At 38.8% G+C, this 21,996-nt stretch overlaps 1 protein-coding gene across 1 annotated transcript in view; it reads left to right on the top strand.

The window, feature by feature from the left end:
- Chsy3 (chondroitin sulfate synthase 3) overlaps positions 1 to 21,996 on the top strand; it is a 235,008-nt gene that overhangs the window by 36,942 nt on the left and 176,070 nt on the right. The gene's annotated exons all lie outside the window — the stretch shown is intronic.

Here is a 21,996-nt window from a genome sequence, read left to right as displayed (position 1 = left end):
GGCATACAGGCTTTTGTAGTAAGATCTAATGATTCTCTGAATTTCCTCTGTGTCTGTGGTTATGTCCCCCTTTTCCTTTCTGATCTTATTAATTTGCGTGTTCTCTCTTTGCCGTTTGATTAGTTTCGATAAGGGTTTGTCGATCTTGTTGATTTTCTCCAAGAACCAGCTTTTTGATTCATTGATTCTTTGGATTGTTTTCTGTGTTTCTATTTTGTTGATTTCAGCCCTCAGTTTGATTATTTCCAGTCTTCTACTCCTCCTGGGTGAATCAGCTTCTTTTTTTTTCTAGAGCATTCAAGTGTGCTGTTAAGTCTCCAATGTGTGCTTTCTCCATTTTCTTTAATTGGACACTTAGTGCTATGAACTTTCCTCTTAGCACTGCTTTCATAGTGTCCCATAGGTTTGAGTATGTTGTATCTTATTTTCATTAAATTCAAGGAAGACTTTAATTTCTTTCTTTATTTCTTTCTTGACCCAGGGGTGATTTAGTAGTTGACTGTTCAACTTCCATGAGTTTGTTGGCTTCCTGGGGGTAGCATTGTTGTTGAATTCTAACTTTAGTCCATGTGGTCTGACAAGACACAGGTGGTTACTAATTTTTTTTGTATCTGTGGAAGTTTGCTTTGTTACCGAGTATGTGGTCAATTTTCGAGAAGGTTCCATGAGCTGCAGAGAAGAAGGTATATTCTTTCCTATTTGGGTGGAATGTTCTATAGATATCTCTTAAGTCCATTTGATTCAATACCTCCAATAATTCTCTTATTTCTCTGTTAGGTTTCTGTCTGATTGACCTGTCCATTGGTGAGAGAGGTGTGTTGAAGTCTCCTACTGTTAGTGTGTGTGGTTTGATGACTGCCTTGAGTTCTAGAAGTGTTTCTTTTACATAAGTGGGTGCCTTTATATTAGGGGCATAGATATTCAAGATTGAGACTTCTTCCTGATGAATTGTTCCTGTTATGAGTATGAAATGTCCATCTCCATCTCTTCTGATTGATTTTAGTTTGAAGTCGATTTTGTTAGATATTAGAATGGCCACGCCCGCTTGTTTCTTAGGTCCATTTGCTTGGAAAACCTTTTCCCAACTCTTTACCCTCAGTAGATGTCTGTCTTTGTGGTTGAGGTGTGTTTCTTGTAAACAGCAGAATGTTGGATCCTGTTTTTGTATCCAATCTCTAAGTTTGTGCCTTTTTACAGGTGAATTGATTCCATTGATATTAAGTGATATTAATGACCAGTTGTTGTTGACTCCAGTTATTTTTCTTTTTTGGGGGGATAGTAGAGTGTATGTGTTTCCCTTCTTTGAGTTGTGCTTATGAAGGGTGGCTAGCTGTCTGAGTTATTGTAGGCAGTGCTGGGAATGTTGGATTCATTGGGTTGTGATTTTCCATCCACTCTCTCTGTAAGGCTGGAATTGTAGATACGTATTGTTTAAATTTGTTTTTATCCTGGAATATTTTGTTTTCTCCATTGAACAATAGTTTGGCTGGGTATAGTAGTCTGGGCTTGCATCCCTGGTCTCTTAGTTTCTGCAGTACATCTATCCAGGACCTTCTGGCTTTCATGGTTTCCATAGAGAAGTCTGGTGTAAGTCTGATAGGTTTACCTTTATAAGTTACTTGACCTTTTTCCTTTGCAGCTCTTAATACTCTTTCTTTAATCTGAATGCATTGTTTTGATTATTATATGGCGAGGGGATTTTTTTTTTGATCCAGTCCATTCGGTGTTCTGTATGCTTCTTGAAACTTCATAGGAATATCGTTCTTTAGGTTGGGAAAGTTTTCTTCTATAATTTTGTTGAATATATTTTCTGGATCTTTGATCTGCAATTCTTCTCCTTCTTCTATCCCTATTATTATTAGATTTGGTTTTTTTATTATGTCCCAGATTTCCTGAATGTTTTGTGATGAGAATTTATTGGACTTGCTGTTTTCTTTGGTCAGAGCATTTATTTTCTGTGTGGTGTCTTTTTAATCTGTGATTCGTTCTTTTATATCTTGTATTCTATTGGATATGCTTGCTTCTGAACTCTCTGTTTGTTTACCTCGATTTTCCATATCTAGCTGGCCCTCGGTTTGTGTTTTCTTCATTGCCTCCATTTCAGCTTTCAATTCTTAAACTGTTTCCATTACCTGTTTGATTGTTTTTTCTTGGTTTCCCAGGGTCTCGTTTATGGATTTACTCATTTCTTCAAACCTTTTGTTATATTTCTCTTCCATTTCTTTACTCATTTCTTCAATCTTTTTGGTATACTTCTCTTCCAGTTCTTTAAGTGAGTTATTCATACCCTGTTTAAGGGACTCTATTGCTTTCATAATGACACTGTTTTCCACTTCTTCCGGAACAGGGTGTTCAAGTCCTTCTGTAGTAAGATCGCTGTGATCTGGTGTTTTCATATTGTTTTTCAGATTGTTGGAGGAATTCTTGCCTTGGCGTCTGCCCATCTCTTCCTTCAAATGTTCTCTATTGGATTCTGGTACTGGGTCAGGTTCCCCCCTCTGATGAATATTCTACTAGAGGATCAGTGCCCCTTGCTGGCCAGGATTCTTGCTGAGCTGATAGAGGGCCTACCTTTCCACTGGCAGGCTGGCTATTGAAACACAGGCACTCCCTCCTGCCAGGTTGCACTTCCAGCCCAGTCTCAGTCTGCAAGCTGGCTGGGCTGGGTGATTTTATGGCCCCGAGGAGGAAGGGAGGAATAAAGGAAGGGTTTCCTGGATGAAAGGTGGGATGGGCTAGGAGGCGAGAGGGCTTAGCCCCTGCAGAGTGGCCAGGGAGTCAAGGGGAATGGTGGATGTCTGAGCTCCTCCTTGTCTGTGGGTCAGAGCAAACTCACCCCAATGATGAATCTGCTGCAAGATGATCAGTGCCCCTTGCTGGCCAGGATTCTTGCTGAGCTGATAGAGGGCCTACCTTTCCACTGGCAGGCTGGCTATTGAAACACAGGCACTCCCTTCTGCCAGGTTGCACTTCCAGTCCAGTCCCAGCCTGCAAGCTGGCTGGGCTGGGTGATTTTATGGCCCTTAGGAGGAAGGGAGGAATAAAGGAAGGGTTTCCTGGATGAAAGGTGGGATGGGCTAGGAGGCGAGAGGGCTTAGCCCCTGCAGAGTGGCCAGGGAGTCAAGGGGGATGGTGGATGTCTGAGCTCTTCCTTGTCGGTGGGTCAGAGCAAACTCACCCCAATGATGAATCTGCTGCAAGATGATCAGTGCCCCTTGGTGACCAGGATTCTTGCTGAGCTGATGCAGGGCCTACCTTTCCACCACCAGCAGGCAGGCTATTGAAACCCAGGCCCTCCCTCCTGCTGGGTTGCACTTCCAGCCCAGTCCCAGCCTGCAAGCCAGCTGAGCTGGGTGATTTTTAATCTATATCTGGATTTTCATGCAGAAGATGGTTCTATTCATTTTACAATTCCATGATTTTAGGGTTACCTCTTCAGAGGGGTAAGGGTACAGAAAAGAATAGGTAGAGAACCTAATTCTGGGTGGAGGCCTACTGTCTTTCCTAAGAGTTCATTCAGCTCAACAGCTCAATCAACTGCCCAAGGTACCAGCTCTCAGTAAGGTGGACCCACCATACATCTTGCTAAGAAAAGAGGAAGAAAAATTATGCCTTTAAAGAGACAATACACTTTTCTTTCTCAGAATTCCTGCCATCTGTGCGGTTGAGAAAGGGCAACTGTGAGGCTTTGCTGATCTGAGTTAGGGCTCAGAAAAGTCGACATTTCCCCCCTTTTTACTCTTCTTTCTTTGGATGCTAGCCAGTGCCTAAGTATCCATTTTCTGGTCTGGTACTTTGTGGCTTCCTTTCTCTTTGTCCTCGTCTTGTCCCATCTAGTCTGCCCTGTGGTTAACCTCCATGCCAGTTTAACTCAAACCGTGTGACCTGTTCTTTCTCTTCTCTATCCTCCTCCTCTGGTAATGAGCCACATTCACAACTTACTGTCCTGTTGCTCTCATCTTTCAACATCTAATAAAATGGTTCTTGAGCTTAAAAAAGAGGTTGCTAAGGAGAGGGGCATAAAACTCCAACTCACTATTCGGGACAATGAATTTAACCATTTGAACTTTTGACTCCATCATTTATCTGTAAGTATTCTATGGCATTTTTATGATTTTATTTTATTCACTTTTTTTTTGAGGCAGAGTCTCACTATGTAGCCTGGTTGGCCTGGAACTAGCTCTGTAGATCAATCTGGCTTTGAACTCAGAGAGATCTGTCTGCTTCTCCTTTCCAAGTGCTTGGATTAAACATGCATTTCTCCATGTCCTAACCTGATATCATTTTAAAGTAAATTTTCTTTAAAAATCATTATATGAAGACAAATATTATTCCCTATAGATGAAAGTTTCATGTTCTGTTGTTTCTCTTCCTTTAAATATTTTTTTTTCAATAAGATGCCTCTTTTTAGAGAGCAACAGATTAATACAAATAGGTAAGTATCCTAAATGTGCTGGCTAACTTGACTGTTTACCTGACATATTTGGGAAGAGACAACCCCATGTGAAAATCTGTTTGTATCAGTCTGGCCTGGCTGTGGGGCATTTTCTTGATTGTTAATTGTCATAGGAGGGCTCAGCCCACTGTGGGTGGTGCCATCCCAGGCAGGTAGGCTGGGTTTGCACTACATAGTAAGTGAAAAGTAACCTTTACCTTCTGACTTCTGCTGCAGTTCCTGCATCTAGGTTTCTGCCTTCACTTCCTCATGAGGGATGCTAACTTGAAAGTTAAAGGAGCCCATTCCTTTCCAAGTTGGGTTTGGTCAATGTGGTTATGACAGCTATAGAAAGCAAACTAGAATACTGAGAAAAAGTCGACTTTTGTCATAGCTTTCACAATGTCCTCATTCATATTTTAGCCCAGAACATGTTTTTTTTTTTTTTTTTTTTTTTTTTTTTTTTTTTTTGATTAACCTGTGGCATGGGAGGGTAGCAGGTAGAGGCTAATGCGGACGTGGATATACCGCTGTTATTGGGGATGTTGTTTCAGTTGTTCAATGGCATGGGCAGTTGATCATAGTCAACAGTATAACACGGAGTATTTCCAAATAATTGAGAGGTTTCTCGGTGTTCTTGTCACAGAAGTGCTCGATTCTATGATTTGGTTATAACTCAATACTTTTATATATTGAGACAGCACACTGTGGTCTATAAGTAGATACCATATTTGTGTCAGTTAAAAAATAAATTTGAAAATTGAAAGAGTGAGTGGCCTATTTTGTCATTTCTTTGGCAAGTAATCATGTCAAATAAAGTCATGCTTGAAACTGCATTATTTTAAAAAATTGACCAGAACTAATTGCATTGGAAGTTAGAGCAGTGGTTCTCAACCTTCCCATTTAATCCAGGTCCTCATATTGTGTTGACCCTCCAACCATAAAATTATTTTCATTACTTCTTCATAACTGTAATTTTGCTCGAGTTATGAATCATAATGTAAATATGTGTTTTCTGATGGTACTTGGTAACCCTCATGAAAGGGTCATTTGACCCCCAAAGGGTTTGCATGTTGAGAACTACTCTGTTGGGCCCTTTCTCATTAGTAATACTGACACCAGTTTAAGGGCTGTTTACTTCAATAGACAAATGACTGTCATTCTGTAGCCCTCAGTGAGCAGTTGCCCTCGTACTTCAGGAAAGAAAGATGTTGAGAGACTCTGGACAAGAGTAATGTTGAAAATGTAGAAAATGCAACATCCATGGGAACTGAGGAAAAATCTAATTTAAAAATTGCTATTCTGTTCTTTGCCGTGACTTTGAGAGACATAAACCTATAAAGATGTTATTCTAACCACAGGCTTATTTTTAACAGCCTTCCCACTCTTAGCATGACTTGAATAGCGTCAAAGAAGAAGAGACATGAGCTAAAGCGCATTGACAGACCAGCCTGGATTCCTCACGTTTGTGAATATTTCTGTTTGATTCACTGCCTATATTTGTTAATCTTTGTGTATATGGGTATGGTGGATGTAGGAAAAACATACATTGTCAGCAAATTTTCTTAGCTGCTTCCTAAAAAAGAATTTTGAGATCAAATTAAGGAATTATGAAAATAATCCTGTAATCCTGTTTTCTAGAGGATTTCTCTGTGTTAAGAATTACTCTGCAAATTTAGAGCAATGTAAAATTTACAGTTAAAGAATTAGAAAGTAAAGAAACCCCTATATTATGCTTTTATTATTTATGTTTTTGTCTACGGAATATGTTCGTCTATATGTATATGTGGAGCACAGAATCTACATTGGCATTGTGTTCCTCTGCTGCTCCCCACCTTCATTCTTGAGGTAGGGTTTCTCACTGAACCTGGATTTCGCTGTTATGTTTATGTTATGTGGCTAGCATGCCTCAGAGATTAGAGATCCTCCTGTCTCTTCCTTTACCCCAGTGCTGGCTTTACAGGGCAACTTTTACGTGAGTGTTGGGGTTGCAAACTTAAGTCCTCATGCTTGCATTGAGACATAGACGAAAAGGCTGTGGTGTAGATGTATCTGTTTGGCCAGAGCTCCCCGTGATCTCTTGATCTTTACGTCGTGTTCAATGATTAATTTCTGTGGTGTGCTCCATTACTCTGAGGAGAATCTTCTTTGTTAAAGGGTGATAACTATACTTATCTGTGACCATAGCCATAAGGTTCACAATATAGAAAGGAGTAGTCTAGTCTACCTAAGTGTTAGTAGTGGATTTTCTTCTAAGATCCATGACCACGCTAGTCTCGGAAAGTTGACTAGATTTCTGGTTTTGGGTATGATTTCCTTCCTGTTGAGTGAGCCTTATGTCTAATGAAATGTCTGTTGGTTCTTGCCAATATGTAAGTGCCTCCTACTGTACCTTTACAGGATTATCATTTCTGCTCATTCTTGTGGTTCATAGGTGTCACAGATAGGTAGGATTATTAATTGCTTCTCTTCCTTGGCTATTTGCATAGTATTTCCTGGTACAATAGGAATTTGATCACAGGAAGGAGGTTTTTAGTTTGAGTAATGCAGACAAATCCCTGTGTCATGAGTGTGTGGTGTCTTCAGCAATAGGGACTTATCCTCAACCTTGGAGAGGCAACCAAGAAGCCCAGAGTTAAAAATTAAAGAAATAACAAACATCAGAGTATAAATAAATGAAACAGCAACTAGAAAAAGGAAGATTAACACTAGAGTTGGTGCTTTGAAGAGAGAAACATTGGTAAATAGGCCCTAAGGAAGAATTAGAAGACTCCAATCAATAAACTCAGAAAACAAGAGACAGCTGCATCCACTGTCACAGAAAATAAAGAATCTTAAATATACACCAGCAAATCAGAGTAGTCCCACAGGACCGAGCAATGAAGAAACAAAAACTGAGATCAGTTTGAGGATTTGATCAGGGTTGTGGTTTGAATGAGAATGCCCCTCCCCCATAGGCTCAGAGACGAATGTTTGGTACCCAGTTGGTGGACTGTTTAGGAAAGATTAGAAAGTGTGGCCTTGTTGGAGAAAGTGTGTCACTAGGGGTGGGCTTTGACAGTTCAAAAGCCCACACAGGGCCAGACTTGCTTTCTCCGCTGTGGGTCAGGAACAGGATATGAGCTCTTAGCTGCTGTTCGGCTCCATGCCTTCCTGCCTGCCACCATACTCGTTGCCACGATGATCATGGACTAACAACACCCTGGAGGTGGAAGCCAGCCCCCAGTTAATTGCTTTCTTCTGTGAGCTGCCTTGGTCATGGTGTCTCTTCCCAGTGATAGAAGAGAGGCTAAGACAGTCATTAACAAATTCTCTTGTGATGTTCTCTCTAACCCTCATAGTTAACTTGCTGTGACTTAGAATCACTTTGGAGATAAGACCCTGGGGTACATGTGAATGACTGGCAAGACTACTGTTAGATTCGGCATGACTTTGAGGGATCATTTAGATTAGGGTAAGACCTAATGGATTTTTTTTTTTTGATGGAAAAACCCATTCTAAGTGTGAACAACAGCGTTTCCTGGCTGAGGTCCTGAACAAAGGGTTGCGGACCAACATCCATCTGTTTTTACTCCTGATGGTGAATATAGAGTTATCCACAGCTTTAAGTTCTTCTGCCACAACTTCTTTACCATGATAGGTTGTATCTTCTACCTATATGGCAAAATAGATCCTTCCTCTTTTAAGTTACTTCTTGTCGTTACAATATTGGCTCATAGCAACAAGAAAATGACTAATTCTTCTCCCAAACAAGAAAAGCAATGGACTCGGGCTTTTCTGGTCCATTCTGATGAACATTTAAAGCTTTCTCAAACCCTTTCAAAATATTTAAGAAAAAATACTCCCAGACATAATTGTGTAGCCAACATTTTGCCTGTACCCAAGCTAGATATGAATAATATAAGGGCAATCATACACCAATATGTCCGATGAATATAGATGTAAAAATCATCAACAAAACATTTAAAAATCAAATTTAGCCGCACATTAAGGAGAGCAAGTGGGATTTGTTCCTGGAATTCAAATGGTTTAATACACACGAATCAGTAAATGCTGTATTACATAATAATAGAGTGAGGTACAAAGGGTAAATCTATCATGAATAATGATAAGAAGAACATTTAACTAAGTGGTGTACGTTCATGGTGAGCACTGTCAGCAGTTCATATATAAAGACAATTTACCTCCTCATAGTAAAGACTATATTTGACAGCTGACGTAATAATTAATAGTGGAAACAAGGGAAGACTTACTCTCTAAGATTAGGAATAGGAATGGATGTCTGCTTTCTCAGCACTTAATCATAGACTTAAAAGTTTTAGTTGGAGCAATTAAGCAAATAATGTAATAAATGACATAAAAAGGAAGAATTAAAACTGACAGATGGTGTGAGCATGTGTGTAAACATATACAAAGAAAGACTTCTTAAAAACCTATTAGAGCGCATGTTGTAAATTCAGTAGTTTAAGCATACAAATATCAATAATAAAATTCATATATATATATATATATATATGTACATACATATGTATATATATAAAAGAAGTTAAAAACACATGGAAAATACTAGTTAGGAGTAGAACTGACAGGGAGGTTTGTAGACTCATCTCCTAGAAAATATAAGGCATTGAATAAGAAATAGTATAGTGAGAGAAACTCTGTGTTCATACCCTGAGTAGTTAATATGTTAAAATAGCCATTTCACCCCCAAACAGTCTGAATTTAATGTACTCCTTGCTAAAGTCCCAGTGACACTTTTAATAGAAACAGAAAGATTCATGTTGAACCACAAATGATCCTGATGTTAATGTAATCTTAAAAAGGACAAAACTACAAGACTGACATCTCCTAAATACAAATTCTATTACAAAGTCATATCAATCAAATTTTATGATACTGTCATAAATACAGGTGAGAGACCAGTGAACTGGGGGTAACGGAAGTTTTTCCAAACACATGTAGTCAACCGCTCCATGGCAAAGATACCAAGACAGCATTTCTCCTCAAAACACAGTGTTGAAAATAACCTGAATATCACATATGGAAAAAGATGAACTTGTATCACTGTATTTACCATAAATAATAATCAACTCAGAAGGGACTAAATACTTCAACAAAAGCCTTGGACTATTGACACTCTCAGAAGGTAGCATAGAGAAAGGCTTTTGATAATTTCCTGCTACCCTGAGTTCTGGATTCCTCAAGAACACAGTTATAATCAAAACAAATAACTGTAACCACATAAATTATAATTTTTTTTCTATATTTTAAGTTGGTGTGGATTGTATTTGAAATTAGTATGGCAATGTGTGAACATTTAATTTTATATCGAATGGAGTTGTATTACATATCAAACATCTTTTGTGTAATTACTATTTACTGTCTATAATATATATATACATAATGTGTGTAATTATACTTAAGTGAAGAATGTCTATATAAATTAATGAGACCAACTCAAAAAGGTTATGCTAATGAGGCAACTACAACGTAAAAGATTTCTTTTCCATATCCAAAGGGCTCCTGTTAAATATTTCTCCAGTTTTTATCAAATCTCATATAAAATTCAAACCTGCAGTGCTACTGTGTTATCATGCAATGTTTTCCTTCTGAGGACAACTTTGAGAAACAGTTGAAAGGACAGAAGCAGGAAGCAAGCAATTCCATAGCACTGAGTTGACATCCAGATAACTTGGAGGACCTTAAACAAGAGGGGAATACCTTTTAGAATATATCACTGCTCAAAATGGTTGGGCAAACTATATTCTTGCTATTCTCCGAATACCATTTGAAACTTACTGATGTCTGTATTCAAATCCAAACTTCCTAAGATTTTCAGAAGATATTTACAGTGAAACTGTGAGACAGCTTTCTCCCTGATGGTACCCTTTGTGTCATCTACTGGGGCACAGCAGAGAAGGCACAAAGGCACAGCCACACTTGATGGATGTGCCCACAGAAAGAGATCGCTTTTTAGGGCTCTCTTGACAATGGAATTACCACGTATATATCACCACTTGCTTTGAACTGTTTTCTGCTTTCTTTTGCTAGCACTGTTATGTATGCCACATCTACATCTGCTAAGGACTGGGTACACAAGTAGAATGGGTATACAATCAATCTAGCACCGAAAAGGGCACCCACACAGTTACACAAAGCATAGCATAATAAACTTAAACTTGTATCATATGGTGTGGGCAATGCCAGGCTGTGAGCATTCACAGAAAGAGGGAAAGGAAAAGAGATAAAGCAATTTGAGGTTGTTAAAAAAGAACTATTTCTTGAGTGAGATTGGAGTAAGGTGGAATTTGGAATATCTTTCTTGAGCAAATACAGAAAGAATGTCTGCCTTGAACCAATAAGCAGGGCCCTTGGCCTGTAAATTTGACAGGAGAAGTGACCAATAGTTAGTTGGAAAACAGTTTAATCCAAATTTAATGAGTAATAATTGGGTCTTGAAGATTCCTGGAATGTGTTTTGAGATCATTTAATATCAGGAGGTTGAGTGCTATTTTTATTGACATATAACTGAAATGACTATCAACATGCTTATAAAGCTCAGTTAGACTCATTCTGATTTTATGTTCCAATATTTCAAACTTTGGGTTCTTTCTGCCATTTGCATATCTTATTGAAACTGTCATGCTCCTCAACTTGCAATTTGTGTCTGCCTCTACATTTTTCTCTTTATGCTTTAAAATCTCTCATTGGTCACATTTTTGTTGTGACCACAACAAACATTGGTGTTGTGTTTTCCATCTGTTGCTTTAATGTAAATTCCCACCTCATTCTTTAAATTCTGCAATTTCTTTTTATGGGGTATTTCAAGCTTATTTCCTGATGGAGCATTTTATTTCTTCTTTAGTTCTGATAGTGATATATCTCTTGCATCCTCTGGGAAGGGACTTTGGTATGCTGTGGTAGTTTCCTTGGATACGCCAATAAAGGTAGAATAAATTCTAAGTTAGAAAGCGAAGAAAAGTAACAGTTCAGGTCTCGGACTGGGTTTTTGGAATATTTTGTTTCATTCAGTCATCAAATCCTGGGAAGTGAATGATGGTGCCCACCTGACTATGGATGATCTTGGAGTTTAAATTTCTTTAACATGGCAAAAATGGCTAGGAACCAAATATCAAATGAGTTGCTCACACACTAAGAATCTACAGTTATTAATGAATTAAATGAAAGTGTCACTGTATACTGGAGAAATGTGCTGAGCAACACTGCTTGCAATTACTGTGCAGTTAGCTTTGTTTACGGATGCTATCATTTGATTTCTTTTGATAACAATAGAAATTTCTTTGGCATCTGTTTGTGGGGATTGAAAGTCCTGATATCCCAGCATTCTCTGTGAGTCAGAACGTGGTAGATAGCAAGTCAGGATGCAGCCTAGGAGGAAAATCGGATTGACTCAGACCTTCATCAGGACCCAGTCACAAAGTAGTCAACTCACCTCCACACAAATCCTACTAGCTCATGCATGATGGGAGAGCCCTGAGACCTACAGGTCTCTAAAAGGACCTGCTTCCTAAAACTGTCAGGATGTGTGGAAATGCAGACATGCTTACCAGCCATAGTACGGCTTCTCTCTGTGTCAGATTAGACAGAGTGCAGAGTAGAACACTGGATTCTAAGCTTATTCGCACCGTATCCGACAAACCCATGTGTCACAAAATATAGAAATCTACGAAATTGGGGAGAGCAGGGCTTCATTTTTAAGGGAATAGCATTTGATAAATTTTTAACCTGAGTTATTTGTCTCAATCTCATCTTAATATTCATCCAAATTGTTTCTCGATCTAAGCGCCCACTCCGGTTTATGAGCAGAGTTTTACTTGACTGAACTTTTCACTGGAGGTAATATTTCTTTCCTTTTATTTCTTTATTTCTTTAAAAATTGCATTTTGTTGTTGTTGGTTGTTTGTTTTGTGGTGTGAGAGATTAAACCCAAATCCCTGATGAGGCTGGGTAAGCACTCTTCAGCTGATGTACTGCACCAACCCTCTCTATGACTTACATTTTTTTTTTCAGGGAAGAAATTTTTTCAAGGACCTGCCTGGGACTCTGTAGGAGGAGCTGAGTGGATCGAAAGTGTCAATTATTAAGTATCACCTAACTGCTAGTTCTTATTAACTAATCATTCTGATTATCAACAAATGAGATAGTTACTTCTAATATGCAAAGAAAAATGTAAAGCAAACAGGAACACTATTAGCAATAAATACATGTGTTCCCCAGGTCTCAAAGGTCTGGAGCCAAATATGACCTTTATTTCTCATCTCCACAAAAATTAGTTGATTCTTATATTTATCTGCTTTTCTAATAGGATTTTTTAAAATTTACCTATTATTTTAAAAGACAGTGGACAAAAAAAAAGACAGTGGGCAGAAAAAATGTGAATAAAAAGATACCTAGTTAGATGCTGGTGATCTTTTGACAAATCAAAATGGTGTCACTAAATCTCTCAGTTAACATGTGCTGAGCGCTTTCCATTAAGAAAGCAGTTCCTTTGAGAATGAGATTATTTTTGAATGTCAAAGTTTTAAAAGATTAATCCCTGAAAAAACACAGTACAGGATTTAATATTTTTCCTGCTAGCCTAAATAAATGGTTTGTTACTAAAGTTTGTTAGCTAAACATAGCAAAAATGTACTCTTATTCAAGTCCCAGCTTGTAGTTTTTAATGAAGTGTTCTTGCATAAACTTCAAATGAATGTGCTCACATTTGCATATCACAGATGAATCCCCCCTCTGTGAAATTATTATATTTTTCTTCACGTTCTGAGTTGAATGCTACCATTAGTTACTGTTAGATGTGGATCTTGTCATGAAGACAGTTTTAATTTTTATTTATATTTGTTCATTTTCTGAATACTTTTCCCCTAATAACTAGGCAAACAACATTGCCAATTGACTAAACTTATCACCAAATTTCAGTTACAATCTGTTACTTGCTATCTAAGCCAGAATCTGCTCACATGTCCAAAATGTTTCTCCTCTGCCATCTATTCAAGAACTGTCTCCGTGGTTGAGTCTGCATTTCTGTTTATGGCTTACATTTTACAATATTAATATGATGGAGAAAATTGAACCAGAAATACCATCTTTCCCTTTATTCTCAAATTTGTGTTATATAATCCAGTATATTTAAGAAATTCTTAATTTTCGTGTAAAAATGTGATATGCCTGTTTTAATCCCAATAGATAGTGCTAAAAATATATTTATGATTTGGAATACTTGAACTCAGTGTTACTCATTTGAATATGCAGCTAAAGGTACATGGTTGCACATTAGTTTCAATTCACAGTGTTCCTGACTTATTTACATTCGTATTTCTTTGCCACCAATTGGAAAAGAAGCTGTTAAGAATTGTCATACATTTTTGCAGTTTTTCCTTTGGAAGTGCATGTTTTTAAAGTTCAAGGAATTTCTTTTCCTGCTATTACATTATCGTATCTCTGTTTTGAGAAGATCTTAGAAACTTCGTAGGCCTGTGAATTCTTAGTTTTAAATAATCATTTGACAACAGATGATCATATCATGACTGCCTCATCCTGTGAGGTTTCCTCCCAGGTAAGGAAGTTGCAGTTGAGGATTTCTGCATACTCCATCATCACTGGCATTGAATTGAAGCCTTTACCATCTCTCTGGGCCTCTCAGGGGAAGCTTGGATACTCCTATAGTTCCTATAGCCCTGAAGATCCTAGACTTGGCTGTGCTCTTATCAACAACACACCTTCATTCCAAACTTCATCTGCTCCTTACACACTCACGCAGGGGTTCCTTCACTTCCTCCACATGACCTTATAAGGAAATGGTGCCTGGGGCCCATTTTCCCAGTTGGCAAAGAATCTGACATATTATTCCCAGGATAGCCTTTGTACTGTCACTCTGGACTTGCAGGCTTCTCTTGCTATTCAATCCACACATGAGAAAAGTCTGGCACTTAGCAGACACCCACTAATTGTTAAATGAATAAAGGAAATTTGAATGTCTGAAGTTTGAAATCTACTTGAAGGTCTTTGTTTAGAAACAGTAAAACAGTGAAAACAATGTCTTCAAAATATGTATTTCCTGGTACATTTAAAATTGTCTTTAACTCCAAGATTTTAGCAATTGGCAACATTTTTAATAGACAAGGAAAACAAATCCAAACCTGGATAAGTTTTGTGATAGAATGGACTAAGACATTTATATTTGATTTTATAAAGACATTTTATTTATATTTCATTTGGAAAAAGACAACTGTGGTGAGAAGACAAAGTAGTTGAATGTTTGACAAGAGTACATGAAAGAATAGAAATTATGGATGAGGTCTTAAAAGTTCAGCTCAAGTTTTCATTGTATTTATTTGTTTTAAAGTTATAAAACCCTCAAAGTAACAAGCCTACAATTTTGCAAATAATAAAAACTGTGCCATTGGTGTTTTAGTAAGCCAATTGTTTCATAATGAATTTGTTTCATTCTTTGAAGGATAGGAGAAATTTTACAGTTTTCCAATTTATTGAACACATTTTTAGGTAGTATTTTATAAATACCTTTTCCCAGATGATAGTATAACTAGGAAAGCATGCCAAAAATCTGCCTTTGTAGTTGTATTACTTTGTGTCTACTGCTCTGTGTTATAACATTATGATTAATATTTTGAGCTACTCTAAATGCTACGTCCACCAGTGGGTATGAGCAAACCAGCAGAAACTTTCCACAGTGTGTTCTTAGCTGAAATTCTTCCAGAGCGACTTGGCTTGGCATGTTTGGTTGACTGTGGCAAAACTGTCCTGCTTTTCACCATAAATGGTGCAGACATGAATTTTCAGAAAACAGTCAATGGAAAGTTCAGCTAATGAGAGAAACACACCAAGTAATTGCTTCCTTCCTTCCTTCCCTTCCCTTTGAAATCAATTGGGTATTTCTGACAATGCTGAAGTTGTTGAGAATGCTTAACTTCCTAATCACAACATATCAATGCAGGTAAGGTCTAAAATGGTGATAGAGGATTTGAACTGAGAGAGATAGGAAGCACAATCACACTGGCCTCTGAGAATAGCTCTGTTTGGCTGAGGAGACAGCTCTGCTGGTAAAGGGCTTACCATGTGTTTTAGATGGTTTAATGTCAGCTCACACAGATTAGTATCACTTGCGTAGGGAGCCTGTCCTGAAGAATTGTTGATGAGAGCCTTGATTGACAAGTGCCGTCCCACCTCATCCGCTTGAACACTTGCTCCACGGTTGGTGGGACTGGTTGGCAAGGAGGAGGAGGATGTTCGAGGAGGTGTGTCACTGGATGGGCTTTTAAGTTTTAAGAGACAGAGGCAGGCAGATCTCTGCAAGTTTGAGACCAGCCTGGTGGCAAAGCAAATTCCAAGACAGCCTGGGCGGTTACACAGAGAAATCAATTCTCGAAAAACAAAAGACAAAGAAAAAAAACCTTGTGTCGTTTCCAATAACTTAGTCTGCTTACAACTTTTGGAACAAAATGTAAGCTTTCAACTCTTCTTGTTGCCATGCCTTTGCTTTGCCCTCTGGGACTCTAACCAACTGAAGCTATCATCTCCAAGGTCAACAGTTTAAAAAAAAGAGTTGTATTGGTCATGGTGTTTTATTACAGCAATAGAAATTAAGTCAGAAGTTTATATCAGGAACAGGGCACTGCTCTGAAAGTCCTGACCCTACTGTTTTTTTTTTTTTTTTGGAAGATTGTCAAAGTTTTGGGGAATTTGAACTAGGAAAGCAATTGAACCCTGGGGCTTTGCAGGCCATCCTAACAGGGGCTTGGAAGACGGTAGCGCCAAGAACAATGTAGACTATGGAATGCCCAGCTCAAGAGATTTCAGAGGGAAGCAATATTAGCAACTAGGTTAGAGATCATTCTGATGATATTTTGGCAAAGACTGTGACTGCTTTCCGTCCTTGTCCTATGAATCCACAGGCTATATTGAAGAGTATTAGATTCACTTCCTTGGCAGGGGAGATTTCAAAACAGCCTACTACTGGCTCTGTCATGTGGTGATTAATACCCACTCTTCGGTAGGTCTAGAATGAGAAAGAGAAAGCCATGTATCAGGAAATAAAAAATGTACAGTGTGAAGAGTAAAAGGATACCAGGAAATTGAATGGTGGAGTGAGGTTTAGTGCCCAAGGAGATGAAGAGATTAAAGAATGACCTGCTCTGAAATGGAATTCAAGGGAGGAGTGCCATCAGGGTGACACCTCACCCAGACAACCTTCCAACGTGTAAGAAGGAGAGGGCTGAGGAATTTTCTGTTTCTAAAAAGCAGCAGCATAAAAACTGTAGCAAGTCAGGTTCTATCTCAGGCTCTCTGTCAAACTTGGAAGTGGTGTCTGATTTTAGCGTCATAAAGGACACACAAGTAAAAGGGTTATGTACTCTTTTTCTGTGTTTAAGAACTTCTGAGGCTGTGTGTGTGTGTGTGTGTTTGTGTGCGCGTGCGCGCGCACATGCCTGTATGCGTGTGCGCAAGGAGTGAGAGTGAGCTCAAGAGCGAGTTGTCTTCACCTAGAGACCCAGAGAGGCCATGGTGTGAGGCTGTAAAAGTAAAGCCTGGGTTGTATTGGAGAACACAAGATGTTGGAAATGGTATAGTTATGAGTCATCAGCCAAGGAAATCTGCAGACAGTGAGTGGAACCAGTCCAAGAGAGGTAAGTGCATTGCATGCAGCAAAGCCAGAAGGGCTGAGCCATCCAAGCCCTCTGGCATCAACCATGGAGCTACAGTATCTTGAATTTGCCCTGCTGAGTTTCAGTCTTGCTTTGATCCAGTGTTTCCTCACTATGACCCTATTCCTTCCTTTTGGAATGGTAGTGTATGTTCTGTGACATTGTATGTTAGAGGTATGTGACTTTTGGTTTTGATTTTGATTTTAGAAGGTGTGACCTTTGAGAAATTGCCTTGCTGCTCAGAAGAGAGTTTGGCCTTTGGATTGTTAGACATTCTGATGCTGTCAAAGATGATGGGGATTTTTAAAGTTAGAGTAAATCAATTTCGCATTATGATATGGGTACAAGCCCACAGGGGGTGGCAGAGAAAGAAATGTGGTGGTTTGAAAGAGATTGTCCCCCATAGACTCACACATATAGATACTTGGTTACTAATGGTGGAGCTGTTTAGGAAGGATTAGGTGTGGTTTAATTGAAGGAGGTGCATCACTGGGGACACTGGGGCAGGCTTTGGGATTTCATAACAACTTGTGTCATTTTTAGTTTCTCTTTTTCTCTGCCTCATGCTGTAATCAGTACGTTAGTTCTCAGCTATCCCTGCTATCAGGCTTTTGCTCATCTATTAGGGACTCCAATCCTCTGAAACCATAAGCCCCAAAGGAAATGTTTTTCTTTGAAAGTTGCCTTGGTCATGATGTTTTATCACAGAAACAGAAAAGTAAATAAGACATATATCTAAGATGCAAAACGGTGAGAGGGACACCAGCACATTCGAAGAGCTTTTCTTCATTCATTGCCTTTCTTCTAGGCCAGACATTAGGATGGGAAATGCTTCTGTTCAATTAGATGAATTAAATGCAATGGATTCATTGAGCCCTCGAGTGGCAGGAGTTGGTTGGCAGCACTGACTCCCCAAGACACGGTGAGTACAGTTGCAATGACAAGGACAGACAAAGCAATGTCTACAGTGGTCTGACCCATAGTTGTTAGCACAGGCTAGTTAGTTTTTATGGTGACTTGACTTCTATATACCTTCAGGACTGGCTAATCAATCATAGTGTTTAATCACAGCAATAAAAACTCCAAGTAAGACACCATGCAACCTTGAAGACATGAGTTCAGATTCCCAGAACCCAAGTAAAACACCGGGTAATAGAGCAAATGGACAATCTTTGTGCTGGGATGGCAGAGGCCAGAGAATCCCAGGGGCATGTTAGTCAGCTAGCCAACAAATCTGTACATTTCAGATTGAGGGAGAGAATTTATCTCTAAAATTAGGGCAGAGAGTAAAGAAGAGAGACCTCTGGTCAGTGCCCATATTTCATATGTGTACAAACATACCTGAACACATTCATAAATCATACATACAGAGTAGTATGTGAAATTGCACTAGTATAAAGTAAACTACTTTTTGACAACATAGGATATTTTCAATTTGATTCCTTTTATTTGAAAACAGACTACATAATACTCCTTTTCAGTCATGATGGTTGGAATAGTCTCATCATCTACGAGCTGAGCACAATCTAGTTACATTATATTACACCTCCCTGTAGAATAAACCTTATGTTTCCATTAGCCTAATTTCAACTCCTGGCTCTGTGTGCTCTGTATTATTTGCTGATACTCTAAATTTCTCATGGAAGCATAACTTGAAATCTATTTGCATAGCAGTCATACTGGTTTTTGTTTTCTCTGAGGGCAGCATACATTTTAATAATTTCAATAACCATGGCAAACCCCCTCTACTCTAACACTTCTTATTTCCAACATTATTATCTATCTACAGAAGAGTCTACGTCACTCATGACAAGGAAACAAAATTTATCAGTTGGAAGTTTTCAGCTTCCTTCGGTTCAAACCAGGAAACTCCCCCTGTCTGCCAGTGTCCCTTCAGCACTGTCCCAGGTCCCACATGAGAGGAAGTCTGTTCATCCTATACCAACGCCTGCATCTGTGTTTTGGCTTCCGTGTCCTCACTCAGCCAGGAACTCTGCTCTGCCTTTTATCCTAGATAAACTAGTCAGCTGAGACTCACTTTCGCCCTCACAATGCATGATTGATTGCATAACCTTCAGCAGCAACCTTTTCCCTTGTGCCTCTGCTCTCACTGAATGGTTCTCCTGTCAAGTCAGTTGCGTGTAAAGACATCTGAGCCTATTGGAAGACATTTTCCTCTTCTACTCCATGGATTCAACTCATTCCATGCTTGGCTGATATTACTTCCTAATGTAGTCTTCTGCTCTTTACTCCTCCAGATACCCTTACACCAAACAGATTTTAGAAAGTTCCTAATCCAACAAGGCTGGTTTCCAAATCACAGCTGTTGCTATCTTTCCTTATCTGTCTATCTATCTATCTATCTATCTATCTATCTATCTATCTATCTATCTATCTATCTATCTGTCTGTCTGTCTGTCTGTCCGTCCATCTGTCCGTCTGTCCATCTGTATGTCTATTTAGCAAATGACCTGCTTCTCTTCTACTTAAGCTCCTTTGTTGCTTCTAGAACACACAAGGTACAGACAAGCTTCTCTCTGTAGGTTGAGATCTATCTCTCCCTCCTGTGTGTATCTTAAGTCTTAACTTATTCTTACTACATCTAATCACTAGCTAGTGAAGGAAAGAAATCCTGCTCCCTTGTGTTCGTGGCTGACAGCATGTCTCTAGACTCTCAGTGACCAAATTCAAGTAGTACATTCAAATGCCAATTCTTACAGAAATATTGGAATCATATAAAAGGGTCAAAAGCCTCCTGCAGGGTTAGAACATATTGGTTGATTGTGGTCAGGGAAATACCTGTTCTGTGTGTTTTCCAGGGCATCTAGTTTCTGTGGGAGAGTTAACTTGCACTGTACACTGCTGGTGGTAGATATTTTATAGATTCTGAGAGAGGATGTCTGGAAACCCAAGGTCACTGCCAGGATCACAGTTCCAGTGGTAAAGTCAGAATAATTAAAATTAATTGTTACTTAGAATTGATCTAGCAAAATTATAATTTGAGGAAGAGGCACAGGCACTGTGTATTCAGTGACCTAAGAATGTGAATCCTATTCATTATGAAAGGGAGCTCTGACACTCTTTTCTTCTCTCAAGTTAGAGAAATAGATAACACCTTATATGCCCACATTCTTTTAGGGTGCGTGAAACAATTTCCATCTACTATGTGGATTGCCATTTTATTTAAGTTATTTATGATAGAGGTGGTCATCATTTTTCAGTTTTGTTTTTCTGGGAAGGAAGAAGTAAAATGAAAAGTTATGATTAGGTTGGGTTTTAAAGCCAAGTGAAGCAGCCACGTCATCTAATTTCTGTACTGCCCTCATGGGATCGTGTTAACATTTAGCACTATTCAGGTCACAGTGTGTACTCTTAACATATTAGTGAAGTGTGATTTAGTGGAAAAATAACTAGCCTATTACAGCGAGGAGTTGATTTTCGGCCGCTTTTTCACAGTGCGGCCCTCTGTTCGGCCGTTACAGTGACCTGGTTTTAGTTGTATTTGGGATGCATCCCAGAGCCTTATGTACAGACTCTGCAACCTTCTTCTGGTGGTATTTGCCCTTCATCATCATTCCAGGATTTCTAATGTTATCTGACTCAGAAAATCCACATTTTAATTTTCTGCCACATTATTGAGGGGGTGTTTTGGGTCCCAAGTAGCGTCATGTTTGAGGTGATTTTGTTGTTATCGTTTTGGTTTTATTTTTTTGGGAGGGGTTCCTGCTAGGTCTTGAAATCTCTAAGAAAATTTTGCCTGTATATGCTAGAGTTCATTTTTGATGATTAATGTCTGAGTCCTGGTAGTAGTCACTCTCTGCGTTTTCAAGTCTCACAAGTATGTGTAGAAGAGATACACTGGCTTGGTGCTAAGTGGTTGGGATTGGTCTCTTTTCCTGTAGCCCGACTTTCCGTGTGCACTAGAGGCTGCTTATGGCCATGTGATCCTGGGGTAGCTGAGTGATGAGCCAATAATTTTACCCAGAGTTTATGCATGTGAGTAGCATAGCAGGTAGATGAGGTGGAATTCCTTCTGGCCACCATGGACTTTTCTGTCCTATTGGTTGAGCTCTTTCCTAGCCTGGGATGAGAAAGATAAGAAAAAGTAAGGATGGTTCAAGGAAAGAAGAGGTTAATGTCAACTAATCCTACAGTTGGGGCTACTGTAGCTAAATCATGTACCCATTTGTGGGCTCAGAAAGCTCTCAAGCTACCCTGGCTGATATTAGGAAGCTGTGAAGTTTATCTCCTTGTTTTTAACATCCAGTGGTTAATACTCTGGGACTGAATTATTTAGGACACTCCCTACGTGTGTCTAACAAATGATATGCACAGAATCCCAATTACCTTAGGAAGAACCTTAATTGGTGACACAAAGCAGGGTACCAGCAACAGATGTGTTTAAAATTCAAATTATTGGGGTAACTTTTGAGTTCTGTAGATATGATGCCTCTCACAATATCAGCCTTCTTTGTGTTTGATTTTGACTTTAAAGCTATGATACTCCTGAAATTGCAAAGGATTTTGATCTTTTCTGTTTTTATTTATTGGTTTTCTTTAATTCAATCGAAATATTTTCTTTGATAGATAGTTTATTCTGCTTCTACAAAATGTAGGTTGAATCATCTATAGCAGTGGTTATTAACCTTCCTAATGCTGTGACCCTTTAATACAATTTTAATGCTGTGGTGACCCCCAGTCATACAATTATTTTATTGCTACTTCATAACTGTACTTTTGCTACTGTTACCAAATGTAATGTGAATATCTGATATGTGACCCTTAAAGAGTCATGACCCAGAGGCTGAGAACCACTGATCCTATAGTCTTTCATTCCTACCAATTTGCGGTTTCAAGAAAATAAGTAAAAATAAAAGCAAT

The sequence above is a fragment of the Myodes glareolus genome, chromosome 13, assembly GCF_982192425.1.
Source record: "Myodes glareolus chromosome 13, mMyoGla1.1, whole genome shotgun sequence".
Lineage (NCBI taxonomy): Eukaryota > Metazoa > Chordata > Mammalia > Rodentia > Cricetidae > Myodes > Myodes glareolus.
The sequence above is the reverse complement of the archived record's forward strand: the minus strand, read 5'-3'. Positions and strand labels throughout refer to the sequence as shown.